We start from the raw sequence: 27,591 nt of genomic DNA on the forward strand, positions 1-27,591 counted from the left end.
CGGAGGAATAAAAACAATATGTTTTTCAATAAATTCAAGCAGATACCTACTTATTTACTAGGTACCTACGCTTTGTTTCCTAGAAGTCCTTAAATAGTTACTAATTGTAAGACTATTTCAATTTATCTAACGTTGTCAGAAAACGATGACAGCATGCATATTCATATTCAATCAAAAGTACTTTAAATCAGTTTAATTGATAATATTGTTTGTTTTGCTAACATATATCGCCCACTCCATCCGCTCACTATTTATGAGGACAAAGGATAAAAACATATTGTGGTTCACGTTCATTGCCAATCTCGAGGCGTAAGAACATGTTTTCTCTCTCGTTGAAGTGTTGTGTGTGACGTCGCAAGCGGCGGCGATTGCGTCGCGGCACTGCGCGGACATCGTCACCAAATTAGACGCGATGCCTGAGTCGCCGGCGCATCGCGGGAATCTGGGTGACGCGCAAGCCCCGCCTTTATCAACCATCTGCCATTTGCTAGCGAACCACAGAAACACACGACAATCGTACGTCAAAACAGAGCTAAATAAAAATGAATTGCCGCAAAAACATGCCAGAAAGCTGGTGTACCAAAATAACTTGGCCTAAAGTCGAGCATTTGTTAGTAACGTTATGATATATTATAATCTACACCTACCTCAAAAATAAATTGAGACGAAGAATTAGTATTCTTACATGATCGTACTAGTTTCAAATAAAAACTGCAGGCATAGAAGTATTAATAATACATATACATAGGTACAGAACATACATGCGCCAAGTCGAGAGAACCTTGAAACTCCTGATAAGAATAACAAACGAGGAGGAGGTATAGAAAAGATATTCTGCGTCGACTTTGGACGGAGTGATCACTTCAATTCCAAGGAGGTACGATGCAGAGGATAAATGATTGCAAACGTTAAGATAATAAGGTCGCGTTCAAATGTTAACCGGGCATAACCGGTTCCACGAAGACGAGCGCCTTATGTCATAATTCGCATATAGTTATGTTTATAAAATTATCTTTCCAAATCCACAACTGCGTAGTGATAAAGTACACTTATTGAACAACTGAATGAACAACGTTTAGATTATACTAAACTGTAACACGTGTAGGTACCTACTAGACAGCAACAGAAAACGTGCAGAAGGTAAGAAACATGAAAACTTTAATCAGGAAGAGGAAGTCGATAGAGGAAACGAATCCAGTCAATGCTAAACCAAATTATCCAAAAGCTGACCTAGAAAACTAATAGAATACAAATTTTCGTGAAAATGATAATATTGATGACAGAGCCCGTTAGGAAACAAAACAGAAATGTAATAGCGATAAGCTTGACGCTGCTTGAAAAATGTAATGTACCTATTGTTTAAATTTTTCAAGCAGCGTCACGTTCATTAAATAATATCCCAGCCATGGACATAGTTGTATTGTTCTTAACAAGTTTATTTACCAACTGAACCAAACTACGTAGAAAATCGTAAAATCAACATGTTGTGAATGGTACCGCAAAACTTGTCACAAACTTGGATATTTTTTCTCCTGGTATCGCTAGCAGGGGAGATGTCAAAACACGACAAAGCTCAGCTAGCTGCACGTCCTAGGGGCGAGGGAGCGGCGGATTCACCAAAAGTGGGTTACTATCAACCAGGTCACTGGGTCGGATGCAGTGCGCCGGGTGTGTGTGCCGCACTTGCCAGCTAACTGTGCCATCTTAGAACATTCCCGTATCTGCATAGCTACTCTCAAATTAGCTGCTTTGATTTCACGTTTCATAACTTACCTCACCACCTGCCAAGTGTCACTGTACCAAGTACAAACGTTAATCGGGAATACATTTCTAACCGTATTAATAAATCAATCCAATCCCGGAACTATTCGCTTATAATCAATCCTGATGATTCACGTGGATATCTGTGACCGCCGTTTCGTGGCGCCAAACCATTAATAACTTCTCAAGCTATTTTTACAGTTGCGAAAGCATACACCGACTTCGCACTTTGCAATACGAAAACAATCTTTCGTGAAATTCATTTATCATTTGTTTTCACTGTATGTCAAATCATCATATGTTGAATCATCATTTTCATTCATAAATGTTTTCGAGGGATCCCAGGGTCATACCAGAAAAGACCCAAAAATAATACCTACTCGGCGTAAAGTACACTGAGATTACTTTCGTAATTCTTTGATTCAAAGCTAAAGTTGTATTTACTGGCCATAAGCGTCAAGGAACCGATTTCATTGTAGTGGCGCGCTACGACACACTCGGCAATGTGTATCAATCTAAGTAGGCACTTCATTTACCTTGAGCTTGACCTGACAACGGCCAAATAAAAACATACATACCGTCTATTGGCGAACAAATGATCACGTAATAAAATAGACGGATTGTAATTAGTGCTATATACATCTGACAACATCAGCGTTACATGACTGACTTAGCGTTTTTTGCGGTTTAGATAGAGTTAGAATTTAAACATGCGGTGTGTTCACTGACGGCTACATGAAAGCTACAATATAACGCAGTCAGGTGACCACCACGCGATCAAAACGTAACTGCAAATCAAGCCAACTGCGGTGCAGGCCAACGTTAATTACCATACCCAACTATTTATTTGCGGTGATTATAGTCGGAAAAAAATATCCTCAGTGATTGATTAGATTACATGCAGTATCCACGAAATATATTTCCTGTATAAATAATTATAGATATTTTTTATGTGTAAAATGGTGTTGGCAATGGTAGGATAGATACTTAAAGATAACACAATGACTAGTGGACGTCGTAGCAATTAAACTTTCTAAAAAAATTGCATTTTAGGTTGGTTTATTGACAAAAACAGACATACATAGAAATTTAGATTTTCACGCCTTTTATAATGGTTGAACTATAAGAGCTATCTTGATACATAGGACAACTGGAAATACCATATAAAATTTGATGCCCCGGCAATTTGTATGGAAACGGAGAGAACGTTTCTTAATGACTGTATTATTTTGATCGCGTTGACCAGATGTTTGATTTTTTCACTGCTACAAAGGGGGTAGCAGACCTGTATTTGTATTTGATATTAATTTCAGCTTAATATCTCCCACGCATTCCTAAGAAAACGAGTCTTGACAGACGGACAACGAAATGATCCCATAAGCGTTAAAAAACTAAATTGGCAGACAGTGTTAGCGTGATCAAATCATAAACGAAGTAATTAATAAACTCTACCAAAAGGAAAATAATAGACCAAAATGAATACGTGATAAAATTGCCATACAAGAGGATGAGAAATTCGAATTAGGTGTAGATATGAAATTGAACGGAACAAATAGCGATGGAAAACGCCACAGCTTTCTAGAAGGAACCGTGTACTTGCGACATGCAGAGCTGCGCCGGCGCCGACCGCGGCCAGCAGCAGCCGGCTCGGGGCCTGCATCCCAACGCACTTTCACTACGCACGAGACGCGAGGTAACGAAGCGGCGGCCTAGCAACCGTCCACAATACGACCTTACACTTTCGACCATTCCAATTTAAAAAATCCATTCAACGTGTGCATAAACAGCTTAACACAGCGCAACGACTTGACAGGAAAGCCCGCACCATTTGAGGGTGCATTGTATATTCATATCACACAACCAGTTCGACCAGTTTGTATGTATGTATCTATGTATGTAAACATAGATACATACATACAAAAAGAAAACAACAAAACAAAAGAGTACAAAGGCGTACTTATCCCTAAAAGGGATCTTTTCAAGCTAACCTAAACAGGAAAGGAAAACTTAAAGATGGCGCAGTTTGGTCAATTGAAGTCAAAGCACAAGGCATGCAATAAGTATTGGGGGCAAGAGATGTCCTGAACCTCACCGCCGGCGGGTCACCTGATGGTAAGTGATCACCGCCGCCCATGGACTATAGTATTATAGAATGTAATAAAAGACAAATTTTACCTCTATGCGAACATAGGTATTTTCCTGCCATGGCGGTATGTATCAGGAAACAAAAGCCTGAAATCGTAAACCGCAATAATTCGTAAAAAAAACAATTGTACCTATTTATAACAAATTTAATGATAGACTTGCCACCCAACTCATTATTTTTTTATCGTTATATTCATTCGTTAATTCATTCAAAACATCAATGACGCAGATTTCTCAAGTAGGTACTATCGCAATCATAGATTAGAATTATTGATTCATACCTAAGATGAGTAACTGAACTATGAATAACATTACTCGCGATAAAACAAGAAAATGAAATAAAAAATATACACGACAATGGCTATGCACATTCCAACACCTGTTTTCAACATTCTCAGCTAAATGGAAGTGTCACTTCGCTGGCTCTACAACCGAGGCCGAGCCGAAACAGTTGCCGTTTTATCCAAACAAAATGTGGTAGAGCGATTTGAGGTGCGAAAATTGGCAATGTAAAACGAAGTATGAATTTTGCGAAACAATAGTTCTATCGGCGGATGGCGTGACGACTGGCGAGATAAGAGGCCGTGGATCGCGGGGCGCTCAGCGAGCCGAGCACTGCCGTGCCGTGCCGGTGACGTGGTGGCGAGTGCAGGTCGCTCCCGCACCACAAATCAACGCTGCTAGCGACACGATGAATGAACCAAACCAAACACTAGCAACAGTCGACACGGCTCGGAAATTTCGCTGTAGAGCACCAAACTAATTTTAGACGGCTTAAATGTTTCACAATATTCTGCAGCGTTATAAAACGTTATGATAATCAGCATTGTAAGCACCCAGCTGTGAAGGAAGTCAAGGCTTTCAAATTACTGTTGGAATATCACGGTCATACAGATCTGAGCATATCACTGTTTTTTAAGTGTCGACTCACTTGGCTATACACTTCCTTGAGCCCGCTCGTGATGAAATCCTAATTGGGAACACGTCCGCGATGAAATCTTCAGTTTCTTTTTTTTTTTCAAGCACAGTCAACTGGCACAGAATATTACTCAACACACAGGAACCAAAGTAGGTAGAGCACAAGAGGCGTTTCACACAGAGCTTAAAACAATAACACAATAGCTCATCCGCAATGTTCACATAAATCTGATAACGTATGCAATTTAAAGCCGGATTTTTTTGTTGAAGCTCAAAACAGCACAAAAAAATTAACGCAAAATAAAAGTAGCGCTGTAGAGCGCGGAACACTTGTCTCCGTTGGCGTTGCGCACTAGTGACTGAGACGACCGCGCGAACCGCGAGTAAATCAATGTTGCGCGGCGCGTGTGTGCGCCGGCCGCGTGAGCGCGCACACAGCCTCGCCTGCCGCCGCCAGCCCGGCACAGGACCCGGGATCGGGATTCGGGACCTACCTCACCGCCCGAAACCACTCCGCCTCACCTCCATACCTGTTCCACCGCCAGTGAGTGAACCCCACTCAAGTGACCCCTATCTCGACCAATGATATTGAACACATCATTAAGTTTCACACCCCAAGCATATTAGGATTCGTTAAGCAATTAAAAAGGATTTATGCATCAGCAGAATTTCAACTCATTGTTTGTAGCAACAACGCCACAAAGGTCTTTATTATTCAATAAAAGCAAAACACCAACATCCACTAACTAACTATACACTATTGTATCAATACTAGTTTTGTGTTGTGTTGAGTGTGTTCGACTAGCCAAACACTTGGTCGTTTAAATAATACGGAAACGATTTTACGTTTTATATTGTGACTATAGAACTCAGATAAAAAAAAAATGCAGGGTTGATAAAACTTTGCGAATTTAAATTTATGTTCTTCGTAGTTTCAGGTGGTTATAGCTTGACACATCTAACTAAATTTAATCAAACAAACCAATCAAATTAGGGTCGGAACGCAATACGCATTTTGCTTGCAGAGATTTTGTGACCGACCAGTAAATCTTTTTTTTTTTTCTTAAGAAACAGCAAATTTTTTTTGACGGTCATTGTATGTTTTTGTTTCCTAAAGGAAATCAAATTGAATGAAAACATAAATGGTTTTATATGTAGTTATATGTAGACACAACATTGTACTATCAAGTACAAAGTAGATTTAACAACATTAGTTTTGTGATGTTACGTATGACGTAAGAGGAAGACGGAAAACAAATGCCATCCAGCTCAGACTGGAACAGTTCAAATCAATTGAGGCATGAAATTGGTTAACCGCTGAAATTGGTAGAGAAAATAATGGCTCTGACGTCAAGCCGCCTTTGACGACGATGCGTTAATAGTCACCATGTTTATTTGCTTGTTCTTTTGTTAAGATACTCAAGAGAAAAATCTAGAACAGTGTCACTATAAAAATACCGCTCATTATTTTCTACGTAGTTCGCAGTCGCAGTGCTTTTTCAGAAGCACATTTTTAAAGGCACGGCGAAAGAGCGAAATAAAAAAAAATTAACACACCTACCTATAACAAATAATATTGGTCATTATCGTTATCACGCCACCATCAACTCAACACTCTTTTACAGTATATAAGCAGTCATGTATAATTTTAAAATGGCGACTGTCATCAGCTATGAACATTACGATGACCCTAAGCCAGCATAACGCTAATAAGTTACCATGAAGCTCGAAAATGTACATAATCGCACATAAGGAATGACAACGATATGGCCTGAAAAAAATACGAAGGGCTTCTGATACCAAAGATTAAAATCCAGTCATATAACCTTTTTACCCGACTGCGAAGAAGGAGGGTTATTGTCCATACATTTCGACACAACTAATACGCACTATTTTTTTTTTGTATCATTGGAAGCATAGTTAGCTCACCTCGTCGAATCTGGCGATCGATGAAGCGAAGCCGCCAACGTCCGGAGCGACGGGGAGCGAACAGCGCGCACCTGAGACCAACATGTTACAGAATGACACCAAGCACGACTATGCAGCCTACTAATTAACAGATAAGATAGTACTGTTTGCTTCCAACGCTTTGTGCAACTGAAGCCTTAAACAATATCCTCATTTAAGTATTGATTGATGCGCTGATAGATAACGTTAAGTCACAGACTAATTATTAACAATGACAATGAAATTAAGCTGAATGAAGGATAATATTGTTCTTGTTTTGAAAGTGTGCGTTGCTCCCAACGGTGAAAAGGGTTCTATAAAAAAGTAATTAAAATTATGACTTGTAAATTAGGTACAATTATGTACACTACACCAAATTTCAAAAAGCCAAAGAGAAGCCTCGAGCATGGCCTATAAACACCTCTCACTATCAACAACTTATCATGTTAAAACATCTATTTATTGTCAAACTTTCATTTAAATCATAATTTTCCTCGTTGACCGGGATAGAGATTCAGCCGAAAACAAATGTTTGCAGCTAAGTTTAGTCCTACGTGAAAAGCTAATATTGATTCAACCGTAAATTATTCACACGAATAACCTGGCTCACATTTCCCAATCTAATATCCTCTGCTTTAATCGACTCTTTGCTTAGATTACGAGCTATCTACACAACAACCTACGATAACAGTGGGGATCGGATTAAGTAAAATTCCATTATAAATCAAAGATATAGTTTCACAAATATTTGTTCAGAAAAGCCTCTTGATATATAATTACGTCGTATCGTAAGTGAACACAACTAAACCTTATAATATACCTAGGTACAGGAAACCAAACATGCACCAATAATCATAAAAATAAGCTTTATCTTTGACACAATCAAAGCCATTCCTAAACTAGACGTAGACTTAGAAAACTGTCTATAATATAAAAGTGAATCGCAGAACGGGAAAAAAACGAGACAGAGCAGGATGGCGCTCTACAACACCATTTTGACACGTTTCTCCCAAACAACGCATTATTTCTCTGGAATTTTAAAGCAATTCGATTCTTCGACCTTGGGAATCGCGAAAAACTTGAGAAAATATGATATTGGGTGTGTACATTTTGTATATTAAGCAAAATAAAATCACAAGTTCGAAGTTCGAGCCAAAAACGAGCGATCTATTATCTATGCCAGTGTTGCTATTCAGGGAAAAAGGAATCTATTCATAATCCTGCATTGCAGTCTGTAAAGCTCTTTATCCATTCATTGCCGCGCGCCAGATTACGCTGCAGGAGGCTGCAGGGCTACTACGAAACTCGAAACTCGAAGTTCGTGTCGTGCGGTCCCTCTGACACTTATACTATTTAATACGAGAGCGAGAGGGACGGTACGATACGAACTACGAGTTTCGTAGTAGCCCTGCTGGGCTTAGAGTCATGATATTTGGTATGTAGATAGCTGGATGTCTGAAATAAAACACATAGGCTACTTTTATTCCAATATTCCCCCGGAATAGTTGTTCTTAGCACAACACCTCAATGAAGATTACGATATAAATTTTGGGATTTCCTACGGGAATTTTGTAAAATCCCGGAATTTCGATTGTAACCACCAGATCGAATAGTTTACGAGTGCGAAGCCGCGGGTAAACTCTAGTTCACTAATAATTTCGAAGGCAAACTAATTGAAAAGTTCAAGTTCAGTCAATATTGGACGTTACTACCGAATGAAGTACAAATGTAAATCGTGAATAATATAATTAACCTTCACCTTATCGGCTCAGCACCAAATATAGAATGGCGTGCAGTCGAACTAAGCTGCCCTTATCAATGAATGACGCCAGCGTGCACATGAAACCAACTTAAATACACCTAGTTTTAAAATTAAACAATCGGACCATCTGATATTTAACAATCTTGATCATCTTCGCTTAGAGCATTAAAGTTAATGTACCCACGACTACGATTAAAAGTTCCCCTATTCGCGATGCAATTTTATTTCGTCCAGTGCCAAGTTTAGCAGAAACGGAATGCGTTCAAACTTCAAATGTCTGAAGATAATAATACCTGATGTCAAATAAACCGAAAATGTTTTCATCTAAAAGGTCAATACTCTAAGCAGCTTCATGTGAGCATTTAATCAAGGTATAATCACTAACGTGTACCAGAGTAGGTACATTACAATCCGAACTATAAAGTTCAATTAAATAGCTATTCAGAGTATCGTCTAGCTTTAACGATGGTGTGGGTGTTCTGATACCGCCTACATCGAATTATTCATGGTTATTATCTGTAAAAACAAAAACTGTTGAAACTGAACTGTCGTTTTTCCATTAGCTGATAGATTCACAGAACACGGCTCTGAAAATGTCCATATTCATTTTAATTCTATGGGCACAGGTCTCTCACATATTTGTAGCCGAGGTAAGCGCAACATTCATAATTATATCGTGATTATCTCTGAGTCTCACGGTAGTTGTACATCAGAGCTAATCAGATACAGAATTTGGCAAATGCCTACCAATATGTTTTGTTGATGGAATCCTCGATGAAAATCCATTTAGAGCATTTTTGCATACATAATTGTGAGTAATTAAGGCCGTTGACAAGAGCTCAAGCAGGCCGAATCCCTCGTGTTGGCGAGATGCCAGAGATCTCCCCGACACTCTAATTAAAGTGTCCCCTCAGACCACGTGAGGCCATTGTTAGACTCAACCTGCGACCTGACACGATCACTAAATTAATTATCAATCTAGGAAGCCTGCACGCTAAAATTGCTTCCAATTATCAAGCTATTTCAGAATCTTTTGTAACACAAACATTTTGTTTAAAGACTTGACTGAAGTGCGTAGCAAATATTGCGGTCATTAACCGAGTATTTATTTATAATGCTTTCAGAAAATTCCTTTGCTCTGACCTGGTCTTGCAGGACTTTCGATGGAATTAATGAAAACGATACGCAGTATCCAAATATAGCAGCGGCAATCAAAATATTTGGTTTGTGTATACTGAACAAAACATTTAAATCACTAACTATACTACTCACAGCAAACCTTGTTCCCTATGACACTGACAGTGACAGTTTATTATAGTTCCACTTTTATATAAACTTCTAATCCTGTTACGCGAAATTGTTTAAAAGCAATGCTTGGAAGTCTAGCACGTCAAAATTTGTAGAATTATAATATTTAAAAAATAATATTATTAAATTATTAACTATTATTCGTAATTATAGGAAATTAGCTCATCCAAACATACACGGCAACGAATTGCAAAAGTTACTTCGTTAGGCTGTATGTATCGACTAAGGAGGGGCGTATCGATAAGCAGATATCGGTGACTACAGCAGGATGTAAGGAAACATGTTTTTGTCAATAATGTTTATTGTCCTTGGACTAGGCAAAAACAAAACAAACGCTTTGAGTTGTAATTAACTTTTATATTTTAATCAACATCTGATAAGTAATGAAATGTTATCTGTCTGACTTTCGGAGTCCGATTCCGAGCTGCAATGATGTGTGCAAAGAATTTATATTAGTAGTGAACGCATAAATGTAAGAATTTGAGAAACATTACCAGTGCATCCATCTTATTTAATTAAAATAATGTATGTTAAATAACTTGGCTGAATGCAAGATATTACCTTTGCCTGCAAAAAAATTAGAAAATCGAAACTGTTGCATCACTAATAATCACTAAGTATCAGAAATGTCAGTGAAACTGTCATAGGGATCAAGGTTCCCCGTGAGCAGGTGCGGCGCACTCCGCGATTTAGGTGCGATTCTGTAAGTATCAAAACACTCCACGCCGGCGTGGCGTAACTCAGTAAGGTTATGCGCTCCGCCCGGCATGCACACTTGCAGTCTCTCGCTCAAACTAGTCGCGCTGCGTAACGCTACTAACTTGTGTGATTTTTGTCAAACTGGTTCACAATAAATGCAAAAAAATATTGCATTGTAGCTGGCTTTTTTCACAAGTTTTTATTCAGTAAGCTGTCTGTACCTAATCAAATCTTGCAAGTTAAATTGGAGTCACTTTCCGGTATCCGACTTAGCTGAAATCTAATCTAATCATGAAAATATAATGTATTTTTAGGGTCCCGGAGCCAAAATGGCAAAAACGGAACCCTTATAGTTTCGCCATGTCTGTATGTCTGTCTGTCCGTCCGCGGCTTTGCTCAGGGACTATCAATGCTTTAAAGATGTAATTTTGCTCGGACATATATGTAAACTATGCCAACAAAATAGTACAATTAAAAATTTAAAAAAAAAAAATTTTTAGGGTACCTCCCATAATGTAAACTGGGGGTGTTTTTTTTTCTCATCCAACCCTATAGTTTGGGGTATCGTTGGATAGGTCTTTTACCATTAGGGGTTTGCTAAGACGATTTTTCGATTCAGTGATTTGTTTGCGAAATATTTAACTTTAAGGTGCAAATTTTCATTAAAATCGAGCGTCCCCCCCCCCTTTCTAAAATATAAATTTGAAAAAATTCAGGATGGTAGTAAGTATATCAAACTTTCAAGGAAAACTATAACGGCTAAGTTTGCTTGAGAATTATTAGTAGTTTATGAATAAATAAATCAAGCAGTGCTCGAAATATAGAACTGCTAGAGTTACTACGTTCAGGTGTATCAAAGTTTTGATGAGCATTTACTCCAGGGACATAGTCACGTAATAACCTTGGATGAATAAGTAGTAAAGGTAAGCTTTAGCGAAGCTTTTACCCCAGGGTCCTGAATATTTCAGCGGCGCTTAGTGCGAGAGCGGAATGCATAAAGGGATTATAGGGTCTTAGAGCAAGCGTGTCATCATAAACTACAAGTAATTTTATGCGAAGAATTTTCCTAATAAGAGATTCGCAATGAGTGTAAAGGAATTTTTAATTTAGATATTTACAAGAAAGAAACTGTCTTGAAGTATTTAAATTTATTTTAGCGTTGGATAATCCTACGGAAGAAACGCCTTTTCAGCTCAAGCATAGCATACAGCACCAGAATGCAAAAAAAGAATTATCGTTGAAACTAAAGCTAAATTGAAACAAGGTCGTGTTTACACTTTTATAGTAGCAGGTGGCAGCTTTATTTGGTGCATAAATTGTGGGAGGGTAGTACATAACTTTTGTTAAGGGTTTAAAATTGCGAGGTCCAACCGCCCACGCGGCGCCTGCCCGCCCACGAACACCCCTCGCCCACGCGTTCATTCTTCATTCTTGTCACGTAGCGGGCTTTTGCTGTTCCTTTTACTCGCGGCTTAGTTCACATCACAGATTACTATTTATTGGAACCAATCAACGCGTACACTGACATTGCAAAATTAAGAGTCGGTTAATATGTGATACAAATGAGTTATCAAAAAAGGAAAGAGAAAAAACTAATAATATGAGTGCATTACAGTTCGTTATTTTTTTTTTGTTAAGTATATCAGACATATTGTAAGTAAAAATGCAATTTTAGTAACCCACGGAAAAAGCCTTTTTTATTTTTGTCCTTAATAGTATCTACTAGTTTGGGTACTAAAAACCAAACTAAATCTTCCACTAATTTATGAAATCCATCTTTTTGATTTAATTATATTAATGCGCTCAACACAAAGGTGTTATTTTGGTCGGTTTATTCAACTCTCGCATTGGTATTTCGAACAAAATTATTTCCATCGCATATTTACCCTCTTAAATCCAAAAAGGTGGCTAGTAAATTTTGCAAAGTTGAAATTTCCTCACAAGTATCAACACTTTTAATATACTTTATACGTCGGATACTTGGACCAAAGCATTGGTCTGACTCAAGGTTGCGCTCCCGGTTGGCGCATTGCGTTCCCTGGCTCCCGATAAATCAGCTACAAGGTCAAGTTACGAGATACCCGGGGTCACGCCCTTCAAGTCAGCAAACAAATTGATAGACGCCCCTCTGCTTACTAAGCAGATAAAGCGGAGAAAATTCATAAGGAAATACCACTTGGATGTCGACCAACTGCTGAAAACGTCGAGTATTTTTATCGGCTTTATGATTTTCCTCGATGCATTACGTAAAAAAAAAACGTTTTTAAAAGCTTTTATTCAGTTTCACCTGTCCCGATGTCTGTCTGTCTGTCTGTAATCAAATCTTGCAAGTTAAATTCGACCAACTTCCAGTAGTCGAATTGACTTGAAATTTGGCATAGGTACTTATGTAAATTGCGTGATAATACAATAATCTGGTAGTGACATCCTGGTGGTCCGGCCAGGATCGTCTCCACAAGACGGAACTCTTCAACGGTTAATAGCAGCGACATGAAAGGAGCGTGGGCTAATTGGCCTAATGACCAATAAGGACAAGCGATATGTCACTGGATAGCTTATCCTAAGTCCCAAATCTTTATGTGAAAAAAGTTAGCGCTGCATAAAATTAGGTTTTTTTTTTTGATACTAAGTAAGTTCCTGTATGTTGATGATTTTTTACGTTGTTGTGTATATACAGCCTTGGCCTTGGTATTGACCACCTATAATATTTGTAGGTGTAAGTTCCTTTTTTTGGGCATAATAAAAGGATGCTATACATTTTTTTTCTTGCACGAAGCAATAACAATTATTTTTTACTGGATACGTGTTCGAGTTCGATGTAAGCGAACCAGAACCGATTTAAAAAAAGGATTTTTTATTACAGGTTTTGTTTTATTGCGAACCAGCATGCCATTTATTGTGTATAAAACTACGTATGTGTATTTACTAATAATTTGTAAATGTTATATATACAATTTGGATGCACATATTTTGTGGATTTATATTTTTTATAGGGTGCTAATACTTTTTGCCAAGGCTGTAGGTATGTAGGTATCTACGTTCAAGTCAATCCGACTTAAGGGGATTTAACCGACAAGTTAAACTAAATCTTGTAAAAATGCAAGTTACATGTTGTTTTGTAAGTAAGTATACAACTTTTGTAAAAAGCATGATTTTCTCAACTATCTCAGAGTAACTTGAATGAATCCGAATGCAGATTTATGAGCGGCTTTCATGAATAAAGTCTTTTGATTGTCACGGCTTTTCAGCATCGAGTAGTTATCTATGCGGTAAGCCTTGGCCATGTAGCCCATGTACTCGGGGTGCGTAGGGGGTGGGCTGGCGTCACGCAGGGGATGACGTCAACCCTCCCCCTCTCCATTGGATGGAGTCCTGCGACCTCGGCCTTCTAACTTGCTGACGAGCTAAACCAGTTTAACTTGGTCTTTGGGCTATTGAAAACACAGAGCTTTCCCAGTCAAAGCCACTAGACTGACGGAAAACGCGAGAAATTCCAGCGGCGCCTCTCTAACCTTGCAAGTTACGAAGCCAGATTCTTTTCGTCTTTAATGAACTACTAACGCGTTTTCTCGTAAGGCTTTCACTAATTCTTTAGTTTACGGCAGTAACCCCAGTAGACATGGTGACTGGGTATCTAACCATCTACACTTAAAACGTACAAGTTGAAATCAAATATGCATGATCATAATAAATATTGTATGTAAGCTTGAGAGTAGTCGTTTCAAAATTTGCAAACCATTTTTCGACCACATCCTGGTATCCTATTGAGCTGAAATTTGGCATACCTACTTATTGTAATCTGGTGACAGTACAATAATCAGGTAGTGAAATCTTAAAAGTAAGTATGTTGTATCAAAACTTATTTCACTATAAATTGACGAATTATAATAATAATAATATAATGTGATAATATTTATTCATCTTTCATAAAAAATAATAGATTGAACATAATGTTGACGAATGGTATTAAATTACTGATGACCGAACGTTCACTAACAGCAGAGCTGCATGTGATCCGCTTGAAATCACGCGTCGCCAATTTCAAGATCTCTATATTTTATCATGTGATGTGAGATGATCTAGCTTAAAGCAAACATAGCCAGTAGGTAATTTTCCAATCTTGCACACACAAATGACAAAAATGTGATCAGAAATTCAACTATAAGATATATTATTGTTATTATTTTTACAGATATTTGTATCCTTATAGTATGTGTTGTTTCTTGTAATAGGTAAACATATTTTTTTTAATATCTTGAATCGTGACCGAGTTGTTGTTGTTGAGTATTTAGGTACGTGAAAAACTTACTTTTCCGCTTCCTTATAAGTTTATAACCTGAACTTCAATGCCTTTAATGAAATAAATCCGCAATGTTTTCCTTGGCACACGTGACCGACCATTCTTGTTCTACGCGGTTTCTTTGCTTTGTTTTCAGATGACTGCATTGCGTACCACTTCCTCCACAAATTACGAAGTTTCTCATTCACAACTTGTTCAAACTATTTTCGTAGAACGCGCCATTTCACGTGTTCTGTGAGCTATTTTAAAACGCACTAAGCGCGTTAAGATAATTGCTTTACAGAAGTCCAAGGCTCTCCAAAATTTTGGTAAACCCCTAGATCAATATGAAGTTCTCATATTTATTGCGCACATCGATTCATCGTAATGGATCCCATGTTAAACATGGACTTTATTTACGAAAACGTAGAAAACTCGCTTCAATAAATATTATGATTTAAGGAATTCCAATTTCAACTTGGTCTTGGGTTTCATGAACGGTATCAAATCTCAAAGCATAATAGAAGAAAGATGTAGAAAATATGTGTATAGTTAATGTGACTTTCTCACAACATTGGTAAAGTGCCATTTCGTTTTAAAAAATAATTAAAATATCAAAAAAACAAGTCAAAAGACCAGCTCCAAAATTCCGAGAAATGGGTCCGACTGTTTAAATTTAAGGTACGTAACAGAGTTTCTTTCTTTTTAGTTTTATTTTAAAAAAATTACAGCAGTCGGATTCTTTTTTTTTATTTCATATTTTTAATGCTCCCGTGAATTTCCCGTGATTTTGGAATGCGTTAATCATTAGCTCTCACATTTGATACCTACCCATACCTATTTATCCCCTTCCATATTATTTTCCGCGGACACAATTTTGAGATATTATAATACTCGTACCCTACCTTACTCCGACAGTTTTGTCGAATCTAAAGATACCCATATATATGTTGAAAACCGTCCAGCCTCGAGCCGTCCAGCAAGGTTGCAGAGAGGACCAAAGAATATAATATATATATAAAGGTACATGTTTTCGGATATATCACAAATATACACAATTTTTGTCATTCTTGTCATGTAAGAAATTAAGACAACTCATGGGGAATCTACTTCTTAGGATCCACGCCGCTGTTATATATAATGGCCAGTGTGGTGAGCATCGAAAGCAAGCATCGCATAAGAGTTAGCAGATGCACCAATTATATTTGTACCAACATGCCATCGAACTTTGACTTTCTTTTGGCATGTGTCGAAGATGTGCCACAGAACGATAGATACTTGGAGGCAGGCCAACGAAATGTAACAAATAACAGTTTCGAGCGCCAGGTCCCCGTTATAACGCTAACGTTATGATGGAAATAGTGCACTTTTACGATTAACCGCCTCTGATAATATCATACTTGTAAAGTTTGTTTGAAATACGAACAGGCGTGACGCATGCCACTAATATATTTAGGAGCCTCATTTTTAAACTGAGAATGTTTATTTTACATATTACGCGGACATTTATAGAGACGACTTTCTTTAATTCAAAGCAGCAAGCATAAAAGTAATTACTAAGCCCGATTCTGATGAACGCATGAATGTTCATTCGAATGAAAGCTTCATTTTTCTTTCATTCCATGTTCACACGGCTGAGCTGGAATGACGTAAAAAAGAACATTAATCCGTAGTTTCTTTCAATATGGCGTCGAATGAAGTCGTGCGTCTTGAAATTGAACAAGTTTAAATCACTATTTAGAGATTTAATAGAGTTTGCCCGTATTGTTCTATCTTTGTAATCGTCAAGTTTATGGTTCTAAAGACATTGGTAATGTTTAAAATTCTTCAAAAACAGCAACGTATTTTGCTCGTTCCACTTGAACACCATTATGCCGCGACGTTTGACGTGACGTCCGTCTGGTACAGGGTTCGAGACAAAATGGCCGAATCCGAGTGAACGTTCTCTGTGTTCATACTGTTAAATTTTCGTTAATTCGGAGTGGAATTAATGATGCTGAATGAATTCATTCGGCACTTTTGTTTCACTTTGTGTTAAGACGTGTCATTTCGAGTGAAAGATAATGAGTGATCGCATTATTTTAATTTACTCTTGCTATTAATTGTGTCTGTATCTGTTTTTTTTTCAATAAAGAGAAAAAAAAATGCCGAATGAAAGACAGAAATGAACCGTCTGGTACCCCATTTACTAAAACTAAAACATGACAAAGAATCAGGCAGCGCTAGATGTACGAGTAACATGACATGGCATTAAACGTATCGCATGGGCATCAATAACATCCTGCAAAGATTGCACCGGTATCACTAGTTTAAACGATAGTGAGAGCTAACTGTAAACAATCCATATTTGTCAAGATAGGTTGTATATAATTAAGTAGAAGAATCCAGAAATATCTGTAATTTTTAAACAAACTGAAATGTAAATGAATGCTACAGTTTGCACACTGTAAAGCCACAGCCCATGTGAGATTTAATCACTAGATTGAAGTCCGAAAAGTAAAAAAACAGGGTTTTAAAATACGCATGTTTTCATAATAATCGAAAAAGAGCGTTTGACTTGAGAACAATTCTTAAGCAACAATAAGGCGACAATGGTAACAAACACTGTCTCCGCGACATTCAAAACAAATATTTACATTTACGAACCTTTTTGCAAAAAGCAGTTGTTCTGTTCGCTTGTTATTTATTATGTTAACGCTGGGCTTGATATTAGACTTGTGGGAGAAAAATATAATATCAATATCACTAAGTATTACGTATTCTCAGCCTCAGCTCAAAAATGTCCAAGAACACATTGTCCACGGGGATCTAAAATAATTATGTACCTATGTGTGTGAAGTTTTTTTTATATGCATATACATTTTTTTTCTTTTGTTACTTCTGTTTGCAAGTTTGTTCAATGTAGAATGAGGTGGTTAGGTAGTTATATACTTAAGTTAAAATAAATTGAGCGCTTCTCGCCAATAAACGTTACAGTTTGGCGAGTAACACTAAATGTAATGCATGTTTAATTGTTTTAAGTTAAATAAATTAAAAAAAAACTACGATTCCTATAAAGTACATTCAATGTGTGCGCTGAGAGGACATTTTGGGTAATTATCAAATATTACCAAAATGGTAACACCAACAAGCGAAGGTTTGCTTACTTGGTCGGTTAATGTGTCACCTAATTCTGTTGGTAGATATAGTATTCGTGATGTCAATATTGGGATTGCCACACGCAAAGAATATAAATTACATACACGTGTACAAAACCATAAATGTGCTATCTGTGGTTGTGTTGTTATAAGATATCTCGCGAATGTAAGAAGATCGAATAGAATTCTGCGGCAAATTGATGACGGCGTACTTTGGAGTCTTGCCAAGTAGGGCGGCTCTCGCAGCCTGACCCCAACCTAACCCGTAGATACCGCTAGGGAGCCCTACACACAATTCTGCGGAGACAAAAAGAACACAAGGATCGAGTGGTAAATGCTAGGAGCTCTACAAACAATTCTAGTTAGAGATATCACAAGCATCGAATGGTGAATACACGTCGTCTCACAAAACGCGACGAGACAGTAAATTGTTTGTTGACAAGTAAACATTACTTAAACCTTGGGTAAATTCATACTATCGAGGACCTGGGTTCGATTCCCAGTGATGGTCTTATTTTTCTGGTTTTTCTGTGCATCTATATTTCAGTTTGTATTTTCAATTTAGGTTTTACGGGATGACCGTAAAAGTAAAAATTTGGAATTGAAATAAAAAATACAAAAAGATTCCAAAAAACCAATCTTAATTTGATTGCTTAGTAACGACATCTCTTGTCCGGGTGAGCGGTTAGTTCCAATGGAGTGCCAAAAAAAGTTTCTCGATGAGGGCTACGGTATAGATGTCGCTAGCGTCACTGCTTAAGTGGCTAAAATAAGAAACAAACAAGCTGAGATATGAGGTGCATAGGGGAAATTCGTGTCTGTACCGTTGACCATCAGTGGTGTAGCGGTATAGCACGCGGTACGGAATACCGAGGACCTGGGTTCGATTCCCAGTGATGGTCTTATTTTTCTAGTTTTTCTGTGCTATATTTCAGTTTGTATTTTCAATTTAGGTTTTACGGGATGACCGTAAAAGTAAAAATTTGGAATTGAAATAAAAAATACAAAAAGATTCCAAAAAAACAATCTTATATTCATACTGTTATTTGTTATAACTGTACTGTACAATGTACGAGTACTGCGCAGATAAGGCGAGCTCCGTGACGATGCATGGTTATGTCAACAACAAAGAATTCATAAGGGACTTTATACGTCCATCAAATACTAAATGGGCTAATATTAATTTAAACCCAGTCACGGGACATTATCAAATACTTATCGACTTTGAGGGCAATGTCGAGAAAAACGGTGGAGGTGATGATCAAATCACTGACGAATTACAGCGATCAGTCAGTTCTCTGTCTCGCAACGTAAGCTCACAGAACTGAGTTCATCTTCCGACTATAAAGGGACAATGACGATAAGATATATTTTTTAAGTTACAGTCAAAGTTAAAACATCGTTCTTTTTTTTAATTCGACTGGAAGGCAAACGAGCAAGTGGGTCTCCTGGTGGTAAGAGATCACCACCGCCCATAAACATCTGCAACACCAGGGGTATTGCAGATGCGTTGTCAACTTAGAGGCCTAAGATGGAATACCTCAAGTGCCAGTAATTTCACCGGCTGTCTGTCTGTTCTATTAATGTTATTTTGACATTCTCATAAAAATTATCACGATAACTTAGAATAACATTATCAATCAATAATCGCGCCACCCAACAGGACATTACCGGTTTTATCATCAAGTAGATATAATCAATTAATCAGTGTTGCGTCAGAGCAAATTTTCATGTTTATCATCAACCTTCATATTCGTATTTTCAAATGTAATCTGCCACGGCACAATGTACACAATAACAAGTAACAGAAATGCTTTATGGTTAGTAAATAAAGTGAATTATAACAAAAAACGTATAGGTAGCGCAGATAAAAGGAAGTTTCTTGTCTTAGTAGGTATTGCTGCCATCTTTTTGTCGCGACTTACTGGAAATTAATAAGGGAAAAAAAACGACAATAAGCATAATTCCCCGATTCCCCAAGGTCTGCGACCGACCATTCACCGTGGCTAGCCATGCCTTACCATGTGTAAAAACCTCATTAAGCCGTAGGTAATCATTTTATTCCTACCAGCACCAGTCATTCGCGTGAAATTTGATTAAAGTTTTTGCCACATGTTGATTGGACACGGCATTACAGCCTGCTTGTCGCCACCATGTGAATAATATCTGACGATTGTGGGAAAGGTTGAGAAGCGACGGTGTGTAAATTACATTGTGTTTTATCTGACCAATCGCTCATAATAATCGCTAGTGTAAAATGCTCAAAAATATGAGCACAATAAAGTTTCTCACCATCCATTACAATCCTTGTTTATCACCGATGAGACACTCAGTCGAGGAATTCCAGACGTGTCGCCGACCTTCGGAAAATTAAAAGGGACACCAAATATCAGAGAGGGAGGCCCAATGCCTTCGGCACCTGCCATAATGCCATATCACTCGAACAGAAGAATATCAGAAGTAGGACGGTGGTACAGACAGTACCTAGAGGTAATAAAATTGAAGAGCGAAAATTATTCTAGTCATATTATTAATTTAAATGTTTGTGCATGAAAACATGCATGCAAACTTTTAACTTCCCTTTAGCCGCTGCACAAGAATATACCAATTGATAAAACCGTAGCTTTGTGATACTTTCAAGTTTACAGGGCCGATTTTAACTGGATGAAACCACTATAAATTAAAAACCGATAAATAACCATTCCATTCCATTGACTGATTACTTGATTGGACGGAATTCAGACTGTGGTCATACGATCATTGAAGTATACCCACTTGCATTTAATACAGGCGTGCTAACTATGGTTGCATCATCCGCCTTGCTTTTATGAAGGAGCTTTAAACAGTTAAACGACTAAGTATATAAAAGAATTTTCCACTCCTTAACTGATTGATCGATGAGATAAATTCGAAATCAGTAACGAAGTAACGGATAATTACGATAAATATAACGATTAACGATTGCGACAATTACACTGTCCAAAAATGAGTATATATATATGAACTAAAATTATTCAGGACGCTACTTCTGTTATTTGAAATCTTCACTCTCACATTACCTAGGTACTTCTTACAAAAGCAACAGAGTGTGTACCTTTAAACCTACCAGCCATAAAATCAATAACTCGATCGTTTCAGGCAGGTTTCAAAAGCGCCGTTATTTTGGTTCATATCTAATTTACCTGTCTGTAAAGGCTGAATGCTAAATCTACTCAGGCAACGGAAATCGTCCAAAAACACGCAAATTCATTCCGGAAATAGACTGCCAAATAAACTAATTTGATATTTCGAGAGATTTATATTCAGTGTGTTATCTAAGAATAGTAATTAGGGGAGTGACGCTTTGATGAAATCAAATATAGCCAGGTAAATATTTAATAATGCACGGAGCTAAGATGATCAATAAACATACTAATAAGTATATGGGTTATAGAGAATGTGCGCTGCCATGCCGCCTGATGCATGCATGATACGGTAATGTGAAAGGGAACTAAATACAGTATCAGCAGGTCATGGCATGTAGCTCTATTGCAATGATAAACCGTTAATTAAATAACAATAAACATCTTAGTACATTCGAATAATAACAATTCTCAATCACTTTTAAGAATTAAATTTGTTACGCGACTTACGCGAAAAAATCAAGTAGGTAGATACAAATCACAGAAATGTATGTCAACTCAACACAGTTGGCAGCGTTTTGTTATTCAGAGAAATTGAATCATTTCGGAAACAAAAGAAAGATCAAAATTCAGGTGTACTACACTTCCTGTTATCGTTTTCATCTCTGATGCTCGCTCTGCATGCTGCGCGTTACACGTCGGCCAATCGGAGGGATTAGTTGATACGTCAGGTTAGAGTTAGATAAAATACCTACATAGTGCTCACTCTAACGTAGAGGTATGATATAACCACGACCCCCCGATTGGCCGACGTTGTTGGCTGAACATAGTGAATGAGAGTATTATTAAAACTCTCGTGAAACAGGCATGATTACGTACTATTATAATAAAAAATTGAACTCATTAAATATTTTCGAGAACGACAGTACCTAACTAGTCTGTGAATCTAATCGTTTCTGACTTAGAATCGTTTAATATTTAACTATTATATGTAGAGCGCATGAGAAAACGAGTTATTTTTGGGAAAAAATACGTCCTGAAAACGGAAAATAGTTCGACCCAAATTAGTCACAGCTGCAGTAGCAAGCATTATTAAAGATAAATGATTCACTATAATAACTCTCCACGGCTTTAGATGTACCTTGTCGCAGTCATGCATTCTTTGGCCCAGCGCCCTGCTTGTTCCACAGGAAATATCATATATTTTGCACTCCGTCAAGCATCTCACTCGACGAAACCTAAATAGGTTCAATATCTGCCTTAGGTAGCTTGCCTTGTTTACAATATCAATATTAGCTGGAATAAATTCGTCTTCAATGTCATCGAAGATAATAAGCGACGTATGCGAAACAATAAAGTCAAAGAACGATCTAAATTTCTCCACGATGTACGATAGTTTCCAAGCTAATAAAAATAATCTAAATGCCACTAATGTTTAATGTGACAAATATTTGCCAAAGAGCAGACGATTGTTTGCTTTCTTTTGGCATATTGCTTACGATACCTATTGTACTCAGTGAAAGAATTATTATACACCATCTTCTCATTCAAAGGTGGCTGGCTTCTGCACTGCACTGAGATGGTGAGAACAACCTTGCAGCCAGCTCGGTTTTCGCGTTTATATATTATAAAGGCAGCATTGTACAAGATTTTTCATCACACTTGCTCGTAAACAGTGTCGTAACATGCAGGCTACCGTGGTTGCAACCCCCCAAATAAAACCCTCGACCTTAATGTGCTTGTCATGAAACCCGTGGTCGGTAAATGAGTCATTGCGCGTACTAATTTTCTTGCCATGAAGCCCAAGGTCGGTAAATGAGTTTGTTACTGCATGGTGTGCTGCTGCTCCGTGCGCGCGCTGCACACGCACGCCATGCACATGCTGCGGATTGCCAAGAGCGCAATCAGCGGTATCGGCAATTTTTGATAAAATATTAGTTTTTCTTTTACAAATATACAATTTTACTCGCAAATGTGATGAAAAACATTGTATGTCGCACGGGCGGTACTAGAATTACGAACATCGACTCATTAAAGCCCTCAGGCTTCGACTTCGGGCTTCAAATAGACTCTCGTTCGTAATTCCTTATTTACCGCCCTTAAGACACAATGTACTATTATACTACCGATTACCCCTAATACCAAAGACAATACAACCACTGGTTTACTGCTTCGTGTCTAATACCTGCTATAAAATGTCTACCAGCTCTAGGAATATTACCCAACGAGCGGCAGAGGAAGGCCTCACGGAACGATAAACCGACCAAACGTCACGTTTACATTACTATTACAACATTGACTGCGTATCTGTTGTAAACTTTGTAAACACGTCAAATGTATAAAGGTTAGGCATAAAACGCGCGTAAAACGGAATCAGCTGGGAAGGTTAACAGCCGTAAGCGGAGACATAAATTCATTCTTAAATCATTCATTCCCTGTTAAATATTACACAGTTTTTTTAGCACGCTTATATTAGTTTCATTTGTCTAACTATGTATGCGATGCGAAGGAATCTTTGAACTTGATAATCACCTAGGTACTACCTTCTGTGGTAAGTAGAGCCAGAATGTAGGCGCTGGCACTCCAAGGCCGTGCTTTGACTGTTAGAATTGTGTTAGGGTGTACCACACCAAGAATGGTATTCAGAGTCTAAAGAGGCAGCAATACCACTTCAAGAACTCATCCATCCGTCCGCCTGTCGCAAATGTTTAAATAAATACAGCCAAACCGTTGGAGCTGCAGCCTTCAAATTTTCATAGTAATACCTAAGCATCTTGCTGACAAAGCCATAAAATTGTCAAAAAATATTTTTAAATGTTTTTAAGGGGAATACAGATATTGAGACGCGAAAAAAATGTTCATCTATACTATACCTATCACAAGTGGGGTATCGTCGTTTAGAGCTAATTGAGTAAATAAAAACTGTGTTATTATTTTTAAAAAGTATTGGTAAACAAAGGAAGTGAGAAGCCACCAGTCCCTTTTTTTTCAGTTTCCACCGATTTTTTTTTAACTTGTCCTATGAACTTGAAATTTGGTGATAATGTTTGTTATAACGTATATTTTACTAAAATTTAAGCCGGTTAAAATTACCCCACACTTCGTACATTTTGCTTAGAAACAGGGCTCTGCTTACACTAGATATTTATAGACGGCCCTATAGCTTGTACCTATTTTGACATACCTAAAATTTAGTACGGAACCGTCGGTGCGCGAGTAAAATTCGCATTTGGCCGGTTATATTTATATTAGAATATAATTTACAGCTATAGTTTAGGTACATAAGGTATTTTATGCAAAGCAAGCAGGGACACACGTTTCACTCGATGAAAATACGGTCTAAGCAAGGTCCACCGGAAGCATGCGTTTCAAAGACCTTTAATTGAGCTGGCAACAATGAAACCCTTAGCCTTACTGATAGTGATATAAGAACGTAAACTGCTACAACAGACGTTATTGAATAAACGCGGAAGCGTTGCGTAAGAACTACTAAAGACTTTAATGACATAGGCATGGGAATTCTTCCAAGTGCAGTTATTCTAGTGCATAACAGCCTAGCTGTTTTGCTGGCGCAAAGCTTGAGTGAAACACACTGTTGTGACCTTTTAAAGGAGATTAAACCTTTACACACGTCATTACCAACTAAGAAATTATTCAAAATTCACGGGTTTCTAACTCTAACTCGTATATGAAATTTTATGAAATTGGAGTATCTACTTTAGGATGAGTTTCTAAAATGGTTATTTGAATTTACCAGGTTGAGTCAGTGACCCATCAGAATATATTGTTTTATGAAAAGGGTCTTGTCGTGCGTGATGCATGAACGTAACAGGTTACAGAATCATATCTAGATCAGTTTATGTCATGTTGTCTGTTCAGACAGTCAGTAAATAAGATAAGAATTTATTTTAGCAATGTTCCTATCAGGAGAATATTTCTAGAAAACCTCATACAAAACTTGTGTCTAAACGAGCATTCCTTTTATTCATCATCAAAATCATCTAGACCTATTAGCACCATACGACTGGGCACAGGCTTTCTCTGAATGAGGCTTGGACTAGCTCCCATTCCCATCCCACGTGGCCCCAGTGCAGATTGGGAACTTCACACACAATATTGAACTATTTCTCGGGCGTGAGCAGGTTTCCTCACGGTGTTTTTCGTCACCATAACACTCGTGGTAAACTCAGAGGTGTGAGCCCTGATGAGTACCTATAATTATTCATCGTGAAGGAACTGAAAAAATGCGTTAACTAATTTCCGAATAATGGGCAAATGCCCAGACAGCTGTCCAGGGGACTTTTGATGATTTATTTTTAAAACAAGCGAGTAAAAAACTTTAAAAACAAGTTTAACTATTTATAATTTAAAGACATTCATATTCTATAGCTATCTCTATATCCTAATCTCTCCCACCATAATATTGCCAATGGAAATAACGTTGTGTAATGTTCACACATTACAACTGTGCTGTATGTGTGCCAAATAGAAAGGGGTTATGGTCACAAAGCTTCTGGAACTAAACTACCTATAGGTAGTGCCAGCAGAGTTGAGGTCATGCACACAAGAATATGTCTTGTAATGACAGCAGGGTTTTGACATTTACTCATTCATTTCATTATTTTTTTTTGTGCAATCTTTTTTTTGTAGCTGTGAGTGTAATCATTCACTTCCAAGTCTCGGGGCACATCAGCCTACAATGTGTAAAAACCAGCCAAGTGTGCGTCGGTCAACGCGCAGTGTAGGGTCCCGTCCCGTACTAACATGCGACAAATATCCAATACTAGCCCGCGACTCTGTCCGCTTAAATTGAATTCGTTTATCGCTATCCCGCGGGAACTGCAATTTTTCGGAATAAATACTATTACTATCCTATGTCCTTCCCCGGCAGCGGCACTCAAACTATCTGTATCCTCGTAAGTCCTGACTTTTTTTACCACACATAGTTCTACAGACCGAGGCGAGAGTTTAATGATTTTGAATATTACTCACATAAATTTAAAGTCCAAATATATATTTTCATTGAAAATTTTGTACTGCAAAAAGTAAATTCGGCAGTTATTCTTACAATTGATTTGTACTTTGTGAAGTACACGGGGACTTACGAGGGTATACCAAATTTCACCTTAATCGGTTTAGCAGTTTAGATGTGATAAGATAACAAACAAATAGTCTTACAAACTTTCGCATTTATAATATAAGTAGCGTTTACCCGCGGCTTCGCACGCGTAAATCATATGCAAACGGATCTCTTATAGAACTACGGAACCCTAAAAAAACTAACTGCCACACATATTAATACTAAACTTTCAGTGATGTAACCAAAATGGTGAAGATGCAATGAAGTAAACGCAGCACAAGTAGGTAAACGTATCCCTTGATGAGTTTCATCACATCATAATGTAGAGTTCATATATCTACGAGTACTCGTAAGACTTTCAAAACCATATTATAGTACTATCTAGTGCTATACCAGGCGCCCAGGCGCACGAACTGCATTTTACGTAAAATCTACGCTGCACTTCAACTAGTGTTGCAATAGAGAATGGTGCATCGGTCCCTATGTTAGTCGCAACCTTGTGTTTCGATGCTAGACCAGCTTACCCATACTTTGTGCCCATATCTCTGATTAATAAAACTATGCATAAAGTACCACAGTACGCAGTAGTGCAGTAAGTAAGGTCAAAAGCTCACTCTCTCTTACAATTGATTGTTGGTAGTTCAGAAGAAATTAATAATTATCTATCTTTCTATGTAGTACATAAATGAATGCGTCGGAACTTGAGAACGACTATCGATTTCGCCCATGTTTTCTTAAATTTTTTAAACTTTGTTAATTTTTACGGAAAAAAACGGTAAGTAAGTACCTACGACGTAACCGTAAACAACTTCTTACAGAAGAAATTTAACGACTTTAAAAACTTTACACTTACGTACTACTTTTATTCACTTTACGTTTTACTTGACTTGACTTTTTGTATTTTGTTTCTTTCCTTTTTTACAATAAAGAGTAATTCATACATTACGTACATACATACTTTTCTAATGGAACCTTAGGGCGTTAAATTAAAGCCGCTATAATTAGAGACATGATAAGCGCGGGGTTCTTACGATGTAATGTTTGGTACATGGAACATTTTGGGACAGCCCGGAATTTTTTACGAAATTTGATATGTAGATAACAAACTGGAAATCTGGAATAACACTTACTACTTTTTATTTAAAAAAAATCCACGGGATCGGGATAACATCTCGAAATTTCAATCGCTAGGATTAGACATGAAACTCTGCGTGAGTTTTTTGATGCGACATCAGTGAAATTCACGATGTAGGTAGTTTTTGAAAATTCCCTTTTTGTGAACATAAAGATGGGTACCGCAAATAAAAGATAACATTGCATAGGTACATACATAAAACGACGGGAATAATAGGAATATAAAGTTCGTAGGTAATTTACGATTATTCGAAGATTAGACTGACGAGCGATACTAACATAATAAACAATAGCCCATT

At 37.7% G+C, this 27,591-nt stretch overlaps 1 protein-coding gene across 3 annotated transcripts in view; it reads right to left on the reverse strand.

Annotated features, from left to right (window-relative positions):
- The window catches only part of Ip6k (Inositol hexakisphosphate kinase), a 47,137-nt gene that overhangs the window by 16,730 nt on the left and 2,816 nt on the right, over positions 1-27,591 (reverse strand). Inside the window, exon 2 of one of the 3 annotated variants that reach the window (XM_074100623.1) lies at positions 6,754-6,824. The exons of 1 other annotated variant lie outside the window; for it this stretch is intronic. The gene's annotated coding sequence lies outside the window, so the exon portion shown is untranslated. Of the gene's footprint in view, positions 1-4,837; positions 5,279-6,753; positions 6,825-27,591 lie in introns of those variants that run through there. One more of the 3 variants, XM_074100621.1, reaches the window with a different exon arrangement.

This window comes from Choristoneura fumiferana, chromosome 17 (genome assembly GCF_025370935.1).
Source record: "Choristoneura fumiferana chromosome 17, NRCan_CFum_1, whole genome shotgun sequence".
Lineage (NCBI taxonomy): Eukaryota > Metazoa > Arthropoda > Insecta > Lepidoptera > Tortricidae > Choristoneura > Choristoneura fumiferana.